The following is an 11,236-nucleotide window of genomic DNA, read 5'->3' on the forward strand; positions in this document are numbered from 1 at the left end:
GGCAGCTCACTGCTGTGACTGACAACTGCACAAGGCATCGGAAAATAGTTCCAAAGTCGTTTTTATAAGTGGTGATGTGGCTGCCCGGAGACTGCCAGGCCATCATTAAATGTGTGCTCTGCCATATATTAGGGTAGGCCTCATATCCCAGGGCAGACCCGTGGAATAAAGATCCTGACAGGACTAAACAATACTGAATAAAAAGAAAACACGGACAATATAGATATAAATCAAGGGTGAATCCTGTACAGATGTTAAGTAAATTTTCTTTCTAATTTGTTATGTATTTTTACACTGAACCAACACAAAACTCAGCAGAGAAGCAGAGTAGGCACCATGTGTGAGAGCTTTGTGCACAAAAAACATATTTGGCAACAGTTAGTTTTTTCATTTCACTGTGATTATTGTAGTGCAATGTTTTATTTAGAGTATGCATAATTTCAAAGGGTAAACACACTCTCAGTTTGAACCATTTTAAACAGTTATTAGCCTTGGTCATTTCTCTCTGTAATTAGTTTGTGGATAAATGAGTTTTCACATTGGCTTCTGTCATACAGATAATAGTAAAAGAGACAGAATTTTGAACACCTCTTTGAAATGAACAGACCCAAGAGATTCAGATTCCACAAAGGAGCTGAAAGTCACATAAAGTGGCCATACCAGCTCTGACCTCTGGGAAAATCAGGTGCCACAGTGGGGCGCCAGTCGCAAACAAACTGTCATTGTGTCCTTAGGCAAGGCACTTCATCAACATTGCCTAGTAAGAAAGTGGAGTGTGTGTGAGGGTTGGTGGTGGCCAGAGATGGTGCAGATTGGCAGCCTTGCTTCCGTGGGTCTGCCCCAGGGCAGCTGTGGATACCAGCTTAACACCACCGAGTGTGGAATGAAGGAACAATGAACTGTAAAGCTCTTTGGGTGTCTTGAAAGGTGCTATATTAATGCAATGATTAATTAATTAATAATGAAAATTAAACATAAACACATGTAATTCAATACAAGATAAATAAAACGCAAGATAAATAAAATTCAATACATAAAATTCAATAAAAGATAAATAAAATGCAACACATTTGCAAAAACAATGTCAGCCCATCCACCAGAAAAGTTGCACAGTGCATCTTTAAAGGGCCTGTACTTGACTTTTATGGGCCCTATATTATGCAAACTTCATTCCTGCAGCTGTGTTTTGTTTCAGTCACACATTTGAGCTTTGGAGAATAAAGGATTACTCAAATGCTCTGTTCCACTTTGTGATGTCATGAAGCTTGTTGTTTTCTAGTTAACAGCTACCTTTTATACCTTTAGTTCAGTAGAGATTGGCAGTTCCAGGTCTGAAATCATCCAGATGATTCTAGTGATGGCGTATGGGGTTTAAAAACACAGTGGAGCACATACTGTAATACCACATGACATCACAAGGTGGAACAGAGTATTTCCTGTTTGAAAGAAGTACTCAGCCTAAATATGCAGGATTTGCTTGCTAAACGTATAAATAAAATAAAACTCCAGGTATTTGATGAACAACATTATAACATAGATCGAAAATAACATAATATGGGCACTTCATGAGGGATAAAAGAGTATAGCTTAAAAATAATGATTGACAGTAACAATTTCATTCAGTAGATAGACTGTTGGACAAGACCCATGTGGAACCAACTGGCTGACACATTCACAGACAGCTGTTACTCCGTCATGGATAAACATCAGTCAATGAAGGGGCGTGGCTTAGAGTTCATTATGAAACAGCATGCTCTTTACTCGGTGTTCAAAACGGCAGACGTCAGTATTACATTACATCACAGTTGCTTTCACCGGGTTTGGACAATGTTAGCGATGATGATTTTATAACCAGCGTTGATGATATAAGTGTTTTTAGCAGCCTTTGTGTACAGTACAGTCACTCTTCTGTTCTGCCAGTGCTAGAAGAGGAGGAGATGGATGAGATGGAGAGATGGAGGGATGTCCGTTAGCCAGTACCAGGGCTTAATCACGTCCCACCACATCCAAAGAGCTATTGTGTCATTTGGTTACGCTTGTTAGTCAGCAGAGATTGTGTGAATGTGCATTTGATTAGCGGCGAAGAGGAGGAGGTGGTATTCTAGTTGTGTGCGCAGATTTTATGGAGTTTAGGATTAAGCCGAATATGTGTTTTTCAACCCACATTTCTAAAATACATCTCTGGGAATGTGTAACTCTGTGCTACAAGAAGTAACAACCATCAAACTGATATGAGGGGAAGACAGTTTAGGTGTTTTTTTGCAACTGGAAACTTAGAATTTGTACTTTAGATCCACAACTCCAAACTGAAATTTTCAATAAATTATGAGAATGAATCAGGAAAAGCAGGGCGTATGAAAAGAAAAACAACTCAGTTGGGCTGTTCATGGTAATGGAAGCAAATCACTTTAGAATGGAATTATATCACTAGTAATTATAGCAGACATTTTGAGAGATGTGAAAGTACTTAACAGTGACAATGGCGTTTTGAATGTGTTTTTGGAGGCTGACATCTCCACATAGATTGTACATGGAATAGACCGATCAGATACAGTCTCCCATTACCACTATCTTAATTGCAGTCGTGTAATTAGTGCAGATAGGCGCAGTCACTGATAGTTTAGCATGTTGTGTGGATTAGAATGGTTTAATTAACATGTGAAATGCTTTGACTATTGCTAATTATACTCAGGGCCTTTTTAGAAGCACATATTTAACAACAGATCAGGTATTTATTTATGTTTGATTAGATGAAAATATGCAGGAATAATGCAAAATCACCTTGTGGAATATAAAAGCAGCTATTTGAGAAAGAAAATGAATGATGAGCGGCAAAAAGGAAGTATTTCTGAGCATCAAAGGTGAATTGTCAAATGCTTGTCTCCATGGAGATGTTATTGCATTGCCTGGGAGGTTTCACATTATGACATTAAACCTTTTTACCTTAATTGAGACCAAACAGATCAAGTTACAAATCTGATCTGTGGAGAGGTATTGCCTCTCCACAGATCAGATTTGTAACTTGTAACACCGCTCACAGTCAGAATGTCTGTTTTTTCTAGGTATTTTTGTGCTATAAAACCAAATGTAACTTAAATGTAAAGTAGAGCTATTTAATTTCAAACTGTGGAACATTCAAGGCAGAGTACTGACATATTCATAGAAACAAGCAGGTGATGAACCCTCAACCATAAAGTTACATAATGCAGCTTTAAAACCTGTTGTATGTATGTAATGTAACAAGTGGGGCTTTGGGGAGCTAATATCTAGGTTGTGGGCCAAAAACAAAAATGAAACATATTAAACATTTTCATTCATTGTTTTTGGCAAATATAGTGTTGAGGAAAACAACCTTTTCCTTTCCTGTTCTTTAGTTTCTGCTCAGATAAAAAATACACTTGAAACAGAAATAAAGTCCAGATAATTTACTTATTCCAATATTAGAAAGCCATATTTGTACAAGGAGTCTGTGTTGACATTCCCATGCAGAGACTCAATGAGTGCGTTTACATGCACACCAGTAGTCTGGTTATGACCGGGTTTTTTGAGTATCCCAGTTTCTTCATGGTGCATGTATATACAGTATCCCGGTTATGGCAGTATTCTGGTTATTAGAAACCGGGATACTGTAGCTCATATATTCCGATAGTAACCGGGATACTGTGGTATGTATATGCAGTATCCCGGTTACTGCTTCATAGATTTGAGTGCACATGCATCCAAAAGACAAACACTTTCCAGTCTTTTCACTACAACAGTAGCGACATAAATACAGTGATCAACATAAATAAAGTGACCGTACATTAGTGAAATGACTGTAGAATAAAGAGCTGCGCTAAATCTGTACACGTACAATGTGCACTCATATGACCTGCACGCGTATGATTGCTGAAAAGCTAAAAGCTACGATATACACACAGAACAGACTTACCATCATTAGCACTTCTTCTGTTACAAAAAGAACACACATATTCCACTGGGTCGTGTCCTTTAGTCCGAAAGAAGCTGAACTGCATCAGCGCCAGAAGGAGCAAGCAGGTTTTATCAGCGCTAACAGTTTATGCAAAAGAGCCATGTGGTTTTAGGTTTCATTTCTGTAAAATGTAAACAGATGTGATCAAAGCTGAATTATATGCTCAAACGGGCTGATGTGGCTCTACAGTGGTTATGGTTTGTATGTTGTAAAGTTGAGTTTATTTATGCAGAAGATTTTAATGAAGAATCTGTTCAGTTTGATCTGTGCAGTGGATTGTGGGATATCTCATAGCTCCATACCACTGGTTAAACCTCCCGAGCTTCCTCTGCTAAAAAAGCTCATGGTTTGTATTTTTCCTGGTTTATTCATTTAAATTAAGTAAATGTTTTCGCTTGCACATTTGTAAGATTATGTCAAGAAACTGGGATACTCCATTTGATCACGTATACGGGGATATGAGTGTCCCGGTTTCTCAGTGCGCATGTATACGCTTTAACCCGAAAACTGACATAACCGGGATATGGTTAATAACCGGGATACTGATGTGCATGTATACACACTCAATGTTTTACACCTATACGGTGACTTTTATAGGCAAACTATAGTGGGAGGCTACTGTGTTTTAGACTTAGTGCCTCTTCGTTGGTGCACAGGCCAGTCAGGCCTCTTGGCACATTGCACAGTCCAATCAGACTCCATCCAGGGTGTTATCTGGCTAACAAGTCATGAAATCATACCTATCAGTATTAGTCCTATTTAGTTTGCTATTAGATAGATTGGAACATTGTGCATTTGTCTTGAAATATATCTATGAGTCTTATAGTTGTGATCAGAGCCCTTATCTTCAAATGACTTTGGTACAATAAAGAACTATAGAAGTGATTATACAAAACAGCTAAGCCTTGTTATTTATCCTAACAATAGCATTTTCAAAACAATAAAAGGTAGTTAGCCTGTGATAGCAATTCATAGCCCATAGAAGTATAATACCCCCTATTTAATCACTAGAACTCTTTGCAGCCTACACCTTAATTATGGTGATCCTTCCAAACTTTTTAGTGACGGAAACATCAGTACTTTTGCACATGAACAGGTATGTAAACCTGTATATGTAAACGTACACATGCATTCAAATGTTGTCATCCCTGTCGATAACATCTCTTCAGTTAATTCCAATTCTGGCACAGGATAATGGTTTATGCATAGTTGCTTGAGGACCTAAAGATCCTCAAAACTTCCAACTCTGCTTTTCCAAAATGCTACTTTTATACCCCTACCATATCTCTGTGAAACTTTGCCAATCACACCTCCTGTATCTCACTATTTTCAGCTTTGAGAGGAAGTTTCGAATAACAACTCCATCTGTTTAAATTTTACCCAACCTGATATTATTGCTCTATAAAAAACTATTGAAAAGAGTCATCCTTCAGCGAATGTTTCTCTAGCTCTTGTGGCACTCCTATCTTCAGATGCAGATATTTTTGTACTCTGCCCTACCATCAAATGTAACAAGGCTCCTATGTCCTCAGAATATACCGCTGTATTGTTTACTGGTAAAATATCAGCAGGAACATGTCCCAACCTCATTTCAAGGACGAAAATTGACTTCTCAAAACTTCAAATTAATTTTCTATTCTAAAGCTGTGTATTCTTACTGCCAATTGGTCACGACATCAATTTCTGCGAGATCATGTTTTGCATGACGGAAAATGTGAATTGGTCTGACCTCAGTATTAAATAAAAAGCTAAAAAAAAAGTGGACTAATTTGCCAAAGATCAGATCAGCAAGAAAATGGATGGACTTAAAGCATTTGAGGTGCAGCTAATCAACATTTCTGTGATACGTGAGAAAGTATTGCCTTGGTAGACGGCTTTATCCACAGATTGTATAAAGAAGTGGACTAATGGATTGTGACGTCACCCATAACACTTGGCTCCAGTCAAATGAAGCTCATGAGGCTAGCAGTTATAGGAGAGAATTTGGAGTGAAGTTTCATATTAGGAATAGGAATTTATTTACAGACAAAATATCAAACTAGAAATACTAAGATCATGTAGAGCGGGTTAATACGAACATTTTAAGACCAATATGACGAGGCTCACTGCAGCAGTTACAAGTTACGTTTACACTGAAACAAATCACTGCACCGGAAACGATTTGTGTCCAGACACGTTTCTATGTCTGCAAGCCTTCCCTATCCACAGAGCTTTGAGCATATTTGTTTACATTTTACAGAAACAAAAATTAAATCTGCATGGCTCATTTGCATAAAGTGAGCCTCAAAATACAGCGCTATTGTGCACTGATGCAGTTCAGATTCTGTTGGACTAAAGGACACGATTCAGTGGAATATATGTGTTCTTTCTGTGACAGAGGGGTGTTCTGCTAATGGTGAGCCTGTTCTGTGCTTCTATCGCGTCGGAGATGGTTTGTGTTAAACTTTTCAGACATTATACATTTGCAGGTCATACGCATACGACGAACACCACATTCACAACGAAAACGACTCAAATACGCACTAATGTGGATGGGGTCACAGAGAAGGGGAACTATTTTTCAATGTAGTCATTTAAAGCCAGAGTCGAAAACTACATATTAAAGAATAACTCATATTGTGTGGTGAAAATTCTGTTCTATTTTTTTTATAGGACCCATATTACACTTTTTTTTTTTTATTTATGTTATAATGATGTTCCTAATCACAAACACACAACAATTTATTTTTCAACTCTATACACCTTCAGTAGAATCATCTGGATGCTTTCAGACCTGGAATTGCCTATCTCCACTGAACTAAAGGGAAAAGGTAGCTGTTAACTTAAACTACCTGAAAACTACAACTTCATAACATCTCAAGGTGGATCACGGCATTTTGAGCTTTGGAGATGTAAACAGACTAATAATAATAAAGGATTACTCAAATATGTGTGACTGAAACAAAACTCCAGGTATGTTTTTGAGGTGGTAACAACATTCTAACACGACTTAAAGCTCAGAACAGTCAATTTTGTGCAATATAAGACCTTTAACCTGACAGCGCAAACCTGCTGCAAACTATTAATGGACACCTCGCCTAGGCTAAATCATTTAACCAAACACATGAATGACTAGAATGATGCTGTTGTAGATGGTGTTGTGAGCTGCCTGGTGGTTTTTGGTTCAGGTTTGTGGTCTCTTACTGTGGTCCCGCTCTGATAATCTGCATCAGTGTGAACATGTGGTGAGCGTGTGATTAGCCAGCCTCAGTGGGACAGAGATTTATGAGGCGTACACTGCACTGTTCCCCTCCACGTCACAAACAGGAAAAGGAGCAAAGCAGCCTGTATGAGGGACGTGTCTGTGATGGAGCAGGCCTATTCACACATGATAAAGGTTTGATGTCAATTCTGCGTCATCAAAGAAAATGAAAAAACATCAAATGGAGGACAGCAATGTTCTGTAGAGAATAAGAAAGTAAAATCACCAAAGTGCTACAGTGCAGAATGGCAGGAAAATTACAGTTTTTATTTAGTGCATTGTACTTTTAGCGTAGTAGGAAATTTTAGATCTCATTTTTCTGAAAGACAGAACATATATTAAGATTTTGTAACTATGCAATACTTATTACTGTGTGGTAGGCCATGTATCCGCTTGTGTTGTCATGTCATAAAATTTCAAACTCGATACCAAGGAAAAGACTCTCGATATGCATTCAACATTAAATCAACAAAGCTAATACACAATAGGGCCATAACCACCTATAAGGATGTTTCACTCTTTTCCCATTGGGGCTTGACTTCGTGAGCTCAGATTAGGATCATTTCCTGGTGCCTCCAGCCATCTTCACTGCAAAAACAGTGACCTTAAATTAGTGTTGTTCTGATACCATTTCTTGGGAAGCTGTTTGATAAGCTTTAGACTGACCAGTCCAATACACATAGTGGGAAAAAGCATTCAGACCAGGGGAGTCAAGGCGTTCAGTTTACATGCAAAGTCTATGTGGATGCACGTTTATGGCATCCTGCCGTTTTGTGGTGCGTCTTCAGGTATCAGGGCTTGACGTGACACGTCTTGAACTTTCAGCTGTTGACACTCTGGAAGCACATCCAGTGTGTTGACATCAGAAGTTGAAAAAGCTGAACATTTCGCATCGAACGCGCTGTGTCAACCAATAAGGGACGACTATTCAGTGACGTAGCAACGTTACCCGGAAGAAGGAGATGAAAGAGAAAGACCTGGCAGTCACAAACACCATAACAAGAAACCTATACCGTGTCATTAGCATAGTATATGTGTGTATATATGTGTGTGTATTCATTGTGTTCTAAATGGTGCAAGTCTGAGTATACTGAAATTAGGGGCCTTCATGACTGTTCCTAAATGAGGCCTGACCCCCCTCCTCAGGCTCATATCAGTAACATCAGTAGTGTAGTGTAGTGTGCTGTCTCACTCTCTATAAGAGTGTAATTGTGTTTGTGGTGTAAACTGGGTAATTAGCCTCATCTCTACTTAGCTCTCAGCTGGAGGCACGTGCAGCAGCTCCACACCAGGCAGCAGACTGAAACATCACCACATCTGCTCGCTCTGTCATACATTTCCCAAACAAATCATTACAAAACACATGCTAGCATAATGACAATTATCCATAAGCTGCAATATACAATCACCATTATTCTTTTTTATGTCCCGTACCCCGCGTTCTCAGTGCATTATGGGGGAAAACTAAAGGGCTTTGGTCTCTTGTGTCTGGGAAGTGAAACTGAAGCTCAACTTGTAAACAACTTCTACTGAACTGTATTTTATGATGTAGTTTGTAGACACTATGTTAATTCTCTACCTTATTAAAAATGAAGAGAACAGAAAACAAAAACATGACATCCAAAAATATAAAATGTACAGTTGGATCTGAGTCGAACAACTAAGAAATGCATGTTTATATTAAATCTGAAAGACAATCTGATTGTGCTCTAGGTGAAAACGCATCATGGGCCGTATATGATGTGACAGACATCTTTAATAACTCATAAGATCATAATTAACACTGTATGGTGCATGCTGAAAAAAGCAAGGTATCCCGGTGAATAAATTAGAAAAAATAATAAGAAGCCACATTTTGGTGTTTTTGCTGATAATAGTGACAAAATAACCAACACAAAGACTCATTGTTTTCCTAACAGATGAGAGAGCTCTTCTCTGGGAGCTGATCCAATAGAATCAAATGTTTGAAAAGAGCAGGACTGCATCACTGCCTCTGCTGAGGAACACAAGTGCTTTACATCTACCAACCATTCACCCATTAACTTCTTCAGTGTACACCAAGGTGGTTCCATTCTTATTAGTCATTAGATGCCAAAATGAAGTCACAAAGTCTAATGGATAAAAAGTAAAGCTGTTTAACAATGTATTAAAAAAGTACAGCCCCTGATACTTGCGACAATAAAGCTCTTCAGTTCCTCAGCTCTGAACAGTTGGCCAATACACGGACAGAGGTTGGGAAGTCCTCTGCTATCATGTGACCTATTGCCAAGACAACAGACTAACAACTCTGACGAACATGTTGACATTTAGAAGATGGACCCACAGGTGAGCTTCAACAAGAAAGGTTAAAAACTCAAGCACTTCATTATCACTAATCTAATCTGTTCAAAGCAATGGTGTTACTGTTTCCACTAACCACATATATTCCTTTGAAAGCAGTAAATATCTAAACAAAAGACGGTGCACGGACCCTACCAAAACAGTTATCCTAATTTCATTAAAGGCGCACTGTGTAACTTTTCTAGCGAAAGGTCCGTCATGAGCTTCTCTCCATAAAGATATTGCCTGGAATGTTCCACAGTATAGTATTACATGTATTAACTCTACGGAGACAGCAGGTGACACCACAGAGCCAAGCTACACGTCAGATCCTGTGGAGAGGCAAGCCCACGCACAATAAAAATGCAAGTTTTTAGATCAATAAAAATCCATGTATTTGAGTAAATGCAAGATGGATACATTTAACAGTAAGTCTCGGACCTCATCCAAATTTATACCCCCGTGCGCTCTCTGAGGTCCAAGGGCCAGCTCCAGCTCTTGGTGCCTAAGACGAGACTTAAAATCAGGGGGACAGGGCTGTTTCTGTGGTTGGCCCTAAGCTCCATGTCTGAACGGAGTGTTTTAAGTCTCGTCTGACAGATCCACTTCTATTCTCTGGTTTTTAACACTGTGTGAGTTCTGTGGTCCTCTGTGTTAATTATTTGTTAATGTATTTTATTGGTTTTACATATTTATTGTTATTGTGATTTTGCTTTTATTTTATTTACTGGTTTTATTATTTTAAGACTAGTATGATTATTATAGTAGTTTATTTTATCACTTTATTATTGTTGTTATTATTATGTATTTGTGCAGCACTTTGGAAACTGCTTGTGAAATGTGCTATAGAAATAAAGTGGATTGGATTGGATTAATACCATACCAGGACATTCCAGACTAAACAATAACATCACAGGTGACGAATCCTTCACCAGAAAAGTTACACATAAACGCATCTCTCTAAAATTAAACTACCCCTGCTTATAGTTTGACAATTTGAAACGACTGAATCTTGATTTGATTAAAATGTATCCATTAATTACCCAGCCCCTTATCCACAAACTTGCAAAGACAAAAGTGTTATCGGGCTTGTGACCTCTAGTGGAAGCACTTGACTTCATTCAGATGAGTCGAGCCTGTTATGTTTTATGTTAGGGTCTATATATGAGGTCACCGCTCATAACTCAAGCCTATAAAACAACATCTCCATTATAATTTATACTCAGCCCACACCATAAACCACCATCAGAGCTTCATTTTACTTTCCATCAGGGATCACAATAACACCCTGAATTATTCCAGTAGGACTTTTTGATCATGCAGATAAGACAAACAAATGAATTGTCTCTGCATAACTCTTGGTGGATCTGAAATTTATAAAGACCAAAGCTTCAGCCCACTGCAGGGGCATCATTATGTCTCTTTACGGGGTCAATTATGTTCTTTTCTAATCTATGTTGTAAAGTTTCCTCATTACAAACATACCTGGAGTTGTGTTCCCTTTCATTCACAAGTTTAACACACAAACTCCACATATTTAGGCTGTGTTCTTCTCCAAAACAAAAATACTAATACAGGAAGTGCTCCACTGTGTTTTTAAATTACATTCACCCTCACTAGAATAATTTTGATTATTTCAGCCCTAGAATTGCCAATTTGTACTGAAGAAAAGATGAAAATGTAGCTTTAAACTTGAAAACCAC

This window comes from Boleophthalmus pectinirostris, unplaced genomic scaffold (genome assembly GCF_026225935.1).
Source record: "Boleophthalmus pectinirostris isolate CB_2022bp ecotype Guang Dong unplaced genomic scaffold, ASM2622593v1 HiC_scaffold_12, whole genome shotgun sequence".
Lineage (NCBI taxonomy): Eukaryota > Metazoa > Chordata > Actinopteri > Gobiiformes > Gobiidae > Boleophthalmus > Boleophthalmus pectinirostris.